Genomic DNA, 9,635 nt, shown 5'->3' on the forward strand with positions numbered 1-9,635 from the left:
GTGCCAACATGGCAATTAAATATGGGATAATAATTAATATAAAATGAGCTGGGGTGGGGCTGCCCCGAGTTGTTGAGCTTTGGGGGGGGGCATTGACCAGAGTTTTTAGGGGGGATTGCCAAGACTTGCAGATCTTTTGGGGGCGGGGGGGGGGGGCCTTGGGTCACAGTTGTGGTTTTTTTGGGCGGAGAAAAACAGTCACGAATTACAAATGCTTCCTATGGCATGCAGAGCAGAAACAACACATAGAGCTTTTGTGGGGGCATTGCCCAGAGTTTTTTGGGGGGGTTACCAAGACTAGCAGAGCTTTTTTGAGTGGCTTGGATCACAGGTGTTTTTTTTTGGGGGGGGGGGAGAAAAACACTCACAAGCATTATAAACACTTTCTCTGGAGCAGAAACAACACAGTTTCAAGAATCACAGGCAGCAACCAGTCAACGAAAACCCTTGACAAACCCACCAATCACACAAACTACAACCTGCTGGCTGCAAAAAATCCCACCAATCTCGGGGGAGGGGGACGGGGAGGCAGGAATACAGCTGCTTTGGGGAGATAAACTGCCTCTAAGCTGCTGCCAGCGGGGAGCGAGCAGTTTACTCACAAGGTGGCATGGGGGGAAGTGGCTGCCCAATTTGAAAACCCCAAACAACGGCATTGCTGGTGTGATGGCGTGTGCCAACAGAGAGGGCTCTGCATGGCTCACTTTGTCACCCGTGCCATAGGTTCGCCACCACTGGCATATAGGTAAAGGTAAAGGTACCCCTGCCCGTACAGGCCAGTCTTGACAGACTCTAGGGTTGTGCACCCATCTCACTCAAGAGGCCGGGGGCCAGCGCTGTCCGAAGACACTTCCGGGTCACGTGGCCAGCGCGACATCGCTGCTCTGGCGAGCCAGAGCCGCACACGGAAACGCCGTTTACCTTCCCGCTAGTAAGCGGTCCCTATTTATCTACTTGCACCCGAGAGTGCTTTCGAACTGCTAGGTTGGCAGGCGCTGGGACCGAACAGCGGGAGCGCACCCCGCCGCGGGGATTCGAACCGCCGACCTTTCGATCGGCAAGCCCTAGGCGCTGAGGCCTTTACCCACAGCGCCACCCTCGTCCCTGTGCCACATCCCTGGCTTAGGAGGCCAGTGCCTTATCCATTAGGCCACTGGGGCTATATACTGGCATATAGCCATCATATATAACGCTACTGGTAACCTAACCCTCCATGAATTTGTTTAATCATTTTTGAAGATATCTAAACTGGTGGCCCTTGCAACATCCTGCTGTAGCCAATTCCATCTTTTAAGTATGTACAGCACTTATTCCACCATCTACAAGAGACAGAGCCATCTAGGGTAAGGAACGTCACAAAACTTACTCACTGCAGGTTGCCTAGCTCTGAACAGCCAAAGGGTTAACAGCAGGAGATGCTAATATTGTGAACTGTTTTCTTGTGGGAAACTATTTCCTTTTTTAATATTGGTTTCCATGTGTCTAAAATCTGTAATCATCACTCTTCCTTTGCCATTGACCCTGAGGGCAATTCATAAAACCCATTTTCAAATTCATTTGATTGAGACTCCAGTACCTGAGAAAATGAACTCTCCCCTCCCCACCAGTTGGTCTTTGTAATAATTCATTAACAATAAAGAAACTGGAAAAATATTTTTTCAGGGGGTGGGGGGAAGCTATGCTACCCGGTAGATACAATGAACAGAAAGATCAGAATGTTTGCTGGGTAATGAAACCCTCAGCTCCCCTGAGACACCGATTTTTATAGCTAGAACATAATCATCTTGTGGAGATCGAAAAGGGTAGTTTAGAGTAATGATGACTAATGCCCAAGGATCTATGGATTTAAGGGCAGAGATTTTAAGCTAGCCAGAGATACAAAATCCCTAGATGGAGCAAGAAACAGATACCCATATTACTTAGGTTTCCACTGCTCTATGTATGTTCAGCAGGGCACGTTCAGTGGGTCTATTTCCAAAATGAGGGTACCTAGGTTTGCAACTCTAGACCAGTACCTTTTTGTGTACCCTCGAAAACCTTGATGTCCCCTTGCTGCCTCCCTTTTGTGCAGGAATGGGGCTGTTTTTGGAGACCAAAGAATCTGTACTTGAGCAATGAGTTCACTCATTATTATATTATAATTATTTCAATATAACAATAATTAATAGTGATTAGACCAGAAAGCCTTTAAGCTGCCACAAGTCTGTTGTTTTTGCTGCAACAGACTAACAGGGCTACACCGCTGGAAATTGTTTTTGTGGAAAAAGAGCAAAACCCAAGATTTCCAAACAGCCTGCAAATGGTTGCAAAGCAGCAAGAGAAGAATAAAAGGAATGATGAGAATCAGCACGGAAGTCAAAGATGAGCCGAGATGAAAACAAGTTATGCAGGGGCCTCAAGGGGCACACAGGGAAAGTTTAATTTGATGTGCAAGGAGATTGCTTTAGAAATTATTCACTGTATTTTGCTTTCACAGGATATTACACATTGCAAGCAACTTTGGATTAAACCTAAAGTGGAGACTAATTCAATTTTTGAACTTCAAAAATCAAAACCTAAACCTCCTATAGGACAAGTCAACCTCTCATTTTCATCATGCAAAAATGCTGATGATGGTCACAATATTTTTGAATGATTTTGCTGTATTTTAATAACTGGTAATTTGCAAGTTTTAAACTTTTAATTCAGGAATTCCCAGCACTAAAATCTTGCTGACTGCATTTGAGCTGATGCTAGGCACTAGAGAAATCCTTTAATCAATGGAAATTTTTCAGAGACCTCAGAGAATCCAAGTAAGTAGATGCAAAAACAGACTGCAAAATTCTGACTGACTTTCATGAAGCCCTTTAACACCTTGTTTGCATCTGCTTAATAAAACTGTATCCCACAGTTCTTTGAACCAGGGACTGGTTTGAACTCATCACAAGCTAGGAATAAAAGAAGCAAAATACATTCCCACTAGAAGCAAAAATCCTCACTGCAAATTTGGCAACACCTTTGAGTTTTGCACCAGATAAATTCATTAGGTGTATATTTTTCTAAACTCAAATCAGATAGTACCAGAGGTGGGGAAACAAATAAGCCTGGATATGCAGATGGACACACCAGAAAGCAGTTGCATGATTTGGCAACTGATGGTCAGCAGGGCATTTCTTCCAGCTGGTCACTCCTTCCCTCCTTCTGTGCTTGTTGAAGCTCTTACCCTGATTCCAAAACTACAATGTACACTAGAAAACACTTCTGAGTCACTCTCAAACTGGCAATAGCGAAAGTGTCTGCAACATTTTCTGCAACACTCCTAATGTTGTCTCAGCAACAATCCTAATGACTTTATTGCTCAAGGCCATCATATAGCACACATGAAATGAAAAGAAAGGAGAAATTACAAAAAAAAAGTTTTCATTTTAGTTGAACAGATTCTCAAGCACTTACCATTGGGCGATGGCATCATGTCTTTGGCAATTTGGGCTTGCTACTGAAGGCAAGGACTTAAATTGGTTTAATGGGCCATGGGCAGGCCTCTTGCCTCCTTGGAAGAAGCTCACAGCAAGGGGAAGGTCAGACAGGCAGCAGATACAAGGCACTAGCTTGCCCTCTCCCTGCCAGAAAAGGACAATCATCTCCAGCTGAAGTTGAAGCATATTCTGTCCTCTGCCATCAGCCAGGGGACTAAGGGCAGCTGGGTTGTGGGTGTGTATTTCTACTTAAAGACAGGAAGGCCCACCTGTCCACATCAGGTTATACTGCTGAGGCTAAATAACTTGCAAGAACTGGTAAGTGAATTAGCTTCCTTTGCCTTTAAATCATGGCTGTTAGATTGCAAGCCTTTAAATTTTGTAATCATTTAGCAAAATTATTATGGCATAAACTTTCATGGACTGGAATCCACTTTATCAGATGTATGAAGACAGATTAACCTTTAAGGTGCTAAAAGACTCTTTGCAAGATGACAACAACAGCCATAGCCATTCCCCATTCCCAGGGAATTGTGGTTCTGCAAGCGTGAGGGCCATCTAACACTGAATTATCAGCACCCTCACCAAACTAATTCCCAGGATTCCTTAGGTGAAGCCATGATACTTAAGACTGGTACAAAAAAAAAGATATGTTTACAGCAGAGCTAGGGTGAGCTTACTGCGCATATGTAGGGCAGCCAAAACAACATGAGGTGACTATTTCAGGATTAGAAGCAACAGGCAAAGGTCTTATTAAAAAATAAGGACAATAATTTTAAACAAAATGTTCCATGAGCCAAATATTCTTTCAATAAGGTCTCTCTGACAGTCTCTCTTAGCAGCTTAGAGTCTACTTAGAACAATTGCCTAAAGCTAACTTTAATTGGAGGAATATCATGGGGCGGGGGTGAATGTTTGCATTATAATCAGGAGTCACTGGACAATTGGAAGGTACCAGCTGACCTTGTTCAAAAATGGAAATTTCTATCAAGTATGCTGCTTAAGTGACTTAGAACCTATTTGCATATGCAAAGAACTAATTAAAGCACGGCTTGAAAAAAGGAGACTCCCTACCCATGAATATAGATACCACTGGAGCCAAAAGCTGTTTCGCTTGGAAATAGTTCCATGAACTCAGAGGACCATAGATCCTGGGTCAGCGCTCCAAAATGAGATCAAAGTCACTATTATTAGATAGCACTTAAGAGATTTCTAGAGGACCCACCTTTCCTTTACTGGACATTGGCTCTCATCAGACCCTACCTACCCCAAATCCCACTTCTCACCTGACCACTGGTGCTTAGAAAACTAAGAAGAATGATTTCCATGGTGGGAATGGCAATTTTTGCTAATCCTAATTCTGTTACATTGGGAGAAGTTTCTACAAAACTTTCAGATGGATGAAGTGATACCAGTTTGTAACGGAAAATCTGACCTACAAGCCCAAGATAGGAACTGTTCAACTGGATCTGCCCCCACTGCCTAGCGCTGCCCTTGTCAACCAATGTGTTGAAAAAGGATTGGGATTATAAAGGTTATCCATTACGCAGTCAGCAGGCAGGCGATTTGGTACCAGGAGTGATAGTCATTTTCAGAAATGCATGTGTCTGAATGTGCAAAGCAGCACTTTAAGAGTTGCAAACTTTCTCTACTGCCAAGGTGGCTGCGACTGATGATCATACAGCCTTGACCTAGTTTTTAGGCCACCACCTTCACGGCTTCTCTCCCTGCCCCCCACTGCATAGATTTGCTCCTCGTCCCCAGAAGCAGGTGTTATAAGGTAAAAGGTGGCATCACGCCAGGACTACCCTCTACCACTTGGCAGTACATCCTAGACTTCCATCCATCTTCTACTTTAACTGGCACTGTGTAATTAACTTTCAACCCACCTCTTTTCCCTTAGTAAGAGAGGCTGCCATAGTCACATCTAGGGTACAGAAGAGGAAGCTCTGATGGTGGCAGCTTAAAGTTTTCACTGCTGTTCTTTATTAACCAAAAGTTGAAAGGTTTATAAAGCGGCTCAACAGACAGCAATGTGACTGTAACCACAACTTGCTTTGGCCATTATTAAAATGTGATTAAAAGCTTGTCAGATTAATATTATTGATTAAAAATTAGAGATCTGCAGAAGATCTATAAATGATCTGCCATAGGGGAAGATGGCAAACCTAGTTAAATCTCTGGTTTTCAGAGGGCACTGAGGGCAGATCCATACCATATATTTAAAATATATCCAACACATATTAGCACACATGACTCCCCCCCCAAAGAATCCTGGGAACTGTAGTTTTCGCTCAGAGCTCCTTACAAAACTACAGTTCTCAGGATTCTTTCACATCTGACTGCATAATGCTTTGATTTCCTTTTGTTTTCTGATGTTGTCAACACTATTCCTCCACAGGTTTGTCCCCATGAACATTTTTCCCTTGTAACTGATGCTGGCAGCATGGAAACACTGCATGTAAATACAGAACCAGATCCTAAGTTCCTGTTTCCTAGGACTGCCATTTGTCCAGAATTTCCCAGACATGTCTGGGATTCATTTGTCATTTGTCATGTCTGGGTGGAATTTCTGAAGATTGGGAAAACCCTGGCGTATAGCAACCCATGTTGGAAGTGTTGATTTTTTGGTGAATTTCCTAAAAAAAAATTTTTTTTAAATAGCTGAGCAACTTTGGAAAAAAGAGAAAAGGTTCAACAACTTTTGTGTCTGGATTTTCACTTTTTGAAATATGGCAATCCTATTGTTGCCAGAATTTTACTGGGAGATTTCAGAAGTAAATACATAAGCAGCCTTTCACTGAGTCACATTGAAATGTTACCTTAATATGGGAGCATTAACCATTAGCTTCTCATGAGGCTGCATTCTAAATGGTAACAGTGAGGATTCCCAACTCTGTTAGCCATGAGAAATGAAGCAGGGAGTTCTTCCTCCCCAGAATAACTAATTGAAAATAAGAGTGCGAATCTGCAAATCGCCTGAATGAAAGTGACAAAAGTTGCTGCCATCTGGAGTCTGGTCAGTGGGCTGTGCTCAATGACTTTGAGATGTCATTCAGGTTCTTACTGGAGCATCAACATTCCAAAACCTCACAGCTGGTATCCTCAGTAGAAATGGGGAGAAAATAAATAGGATAGGGATGAAGCTAATTTCCCTCCTCCTTTGACTCCAACTCTCATAAATACATACAGCTAGAGACACAGTGCTAACTGCAGAACACAATGGCAGGGATTCAGAGTTGAAAATGCATAATGGGGTTGGCACAAACTGACTCCCATGCCCTCTTCTCCCCACGGGAGTCTTCCAGCCTCCCAAAAAAGGCTTGCAAAGTTGCCTTCACCCGATTTTCAGCGATATACCTTTCCTGTGACATAGTCTACCCCATAAAGCAAGGGGAGAACAGGGAGGTCTACTTGTGCCAGCACCATTCTAACCCTGATAGAATGTGTCAAAACTCTCCTTTTCCTTGCAAGAAAAGCCTACCCACACACCTGCCATGTGGCAGAAGGGAATAGCAGCACACATATCAAAAGGGGGGGGGGGAATTATGTGCAGTGGGAGCCAACCGATTCTGTTCATTCTATCTTTGTTATCTGGATTAGGACCTGTGCTGGCAGGATGAATCGGGCTCCTTCCTGAAGCAGATGGACTAGTCAGAGTTTGTGGCAGGGACTTGTCCAAAAGAACACTGCACATATGTACACAGATCTTCCCACCTCACATCAAGTGTTGGGCACACCCTCTTGATTAGACAGGCCATTTTTCTTCTAAGCATCTGGGCACCAGCAAATCTTATTGCTGTGTCAGAAGAGATTTTGCCACACACGAATGCATCATTGACACACCAAGGCAGACTCCAGTCATTAGCCGCTGAAAGAAAGAAGCTGCCCTGCATTCAGGGTCCTTGTCACACGGCAATAAGAAATGAGCTGCTTGTTCAAAGGTAATGGTTCTATAAGGGCAGAGAAAATGAGGGCCGCCTAGGAAGAGGAGATAAATACAAATGCCTTGCCTCAAACTGTGGCACTTTACAGTATGACCCTGGTCTGCGAGTAAGTTGTTTTAAAAAAACGCTTCTCTAAGATCTGGTCTATACAGCGGTACCTATACTTAAGTACTTAATTCGTTCTGGAGGTCCGTTCTTAACCTGAAACTGTTCTTAACCTGAAGCTCCACTTTAGCTAATGGGGACTCCTGCTGCTGCTGCGCCGCAGGCGTGCGATTCCTGTTCTCATCCTGAAGCAAAGTTCTTAACCCGAGGTACTATTTCTGGGTTAGCGGGGTCTGTAACCTGAAGCGTATGTAACCTGAAGCGTATGTAACCCGAGGTACCATTGTACAAACATCAGCTAGAAGCGGTGAGGTGAGCTGTACCATGCCAGGCTACACATAGGGGGCATTCACACATTATTTTGGGGGGAGATTTTTCAAATGCAAAGCCACCCTGTAAATTCTCTGACACCCTCAACACATTACAAACTTCTATCCCAGCCTTCTCTTCACTATTGCCAGTGATGTGGTTTTTCAACTTGCAGGAAGCTTTTTAAATATTCAAACTTGTGACCCCACTCTGCAATGATGCAGTCCATTATACTAGATGCTGCTCAATTGGTGCTAACCCATGACAGGGCCTCTTTGGTGGCAGTTCCCCATTATGGAAGACCCTCTTTGGTGAGGTGCTCCATCTCCCACATTATTGACATTCAGGAGGGATTTTAAAACATTCTTGTTCAATGGCATTTAATGGCTGAGAGGTATTCCTGGCAATTTTAAATTATTAGCTCTGAGGGTATGTGACTGCTTTCAAATGTTTTTAGATGTTCTTATCATTATAAATGTGTTATAATTAAGTTTTGAACTGTACTGCTTTACTACATTGTTAGCTGCCCTTGGCTCCTTTGGGAAAAGGGCCAGATATTTAAAAAACAACAAAAATCCAGTAAGACTGACTAGTATTCTATCACTTGCTTAGTTAGACCATTTGCTTTGAGCCATCTAGTTCACTAGATAGGATTGTACAAGGCTTATCTGCATGCTGTGGTGGGTGGTTTTCAAAACATGCAATATACTGGGCACTTTATCTTATGAATTCCCAATCCAAATGAGACATGTATTTTTCAACTAGACACCGAGAACTGGGCCGAAAGAGCAGTCTGTTCTCTTGTGTATAACCACTGAACATAGTCTGATGCTTTAAGTAAAAGTTCAACTCTTGGCTGTATTAACTTTTTAAGCAGATCAAATCGAGCAGTCAGGGACCTCTTCAGGGCTATTTACACAGGACTTTAATCAATTTGCTAAGTGTTTTACAATCCTTATATTATTATTTTCAAAAAGAAAATCCTATGAGAAAGAGTTATTCATCCAATTTTACAGATAGGGATCCAAAATATGAGAGTGAATGGTTTGTCCTAAGCTACCTAGGGATTTTTTTAAGAACTGACTGGAGACTGGACTCACTGAGCCATGCTGACATTTGACATTTTTCTACTTCCAGAAGCTTCACTGCAACTAGTATAACACTACAGGTGAAGCTCATGATTCCCCCCAAAGGCCTCTTCTCAAAGTCTGTTTCTCAAACCTGATGCCCCTTTTCCAACTGTCTCACTTTTAAGGGTGGCTCTTTCTCCTCATGGTCTTTGAAGTGTAGAAAGACAAGGGATTTAAGCTCCAGTGGCACTTTGATTTCAGATTTACAGTCCACTTCCCTAATAAATCCCATGCCACACTTTAATTCCTCAGAGGGAAAGAACGGGTGAGCCACAGAAGGAGAAAGTAGAAACTGTTTATTTCCATCATAAAGATGCCTTTTAATATTTTAACATAAATCAAGCTGTGCTTTATGATGATAATAAATTTACCAGAAGAAACTTCATTTGCTGCCTGAGGCAGCAAAATGATTCAATTTGTTTAGTTTTTAAGCACAAGGAAATGTAATTGAGTCGGGTAAGGTACAGCTGTTTTAATTGACTTTTCGGAGAACACCTAGTGCTACAGGAAGCAGGAGGCTAATACGGAGGGACAAGAGAAGACAAGGATTACTCCACGAGCTGCTGCCAGCATGGATGCCCCCCTGGATGCCCCCCTCCCCTTTGCTACTTCTGCCAACTGATCCGTCAACAGAAACTAATTCAAGATACACTGCCTTAATGTATGCAGGAAAAGGCCAAACCACAACA

The 9,635-nt window shown here is 43.0% G+C and overlaps 1 long non-coding RNA gene across 1 annotated transcript in view; it reads right to left on the bottom strand.

The window, feature by feature from the left end:
- The window catches only part of LOC310672645, a 28,524-nt gene extending 23,716 nt beyond the window's left edge, over positions 1-4,808 (bottom strand). Inside the window, exon 1 of the long non-coding RNA XR_014508704.1 lies at positions 4,530-4,808. This is a non-coding gene — a long non-coding RNA (uncharacterized lncRNA). The remainder of the gene's footprint in view (positions 1-4,529) is intronic.
- Positions 4,809-9,635: the final 4,827 nt, after the last annotated feature.

Source organism: Podarcis tiliguerta (assembly GCF_965153285.1).
Source record: "Podarcis tiliguerta genome assembly, chromosome: 2".
NCBI classification, from domain to species: domain Eukaryota; kingdom Metazoa; phylum Chordata; class Lepidosauria; order Squamata; family Lacertidae; genus Podarcis; species Podarcis tiliguerta.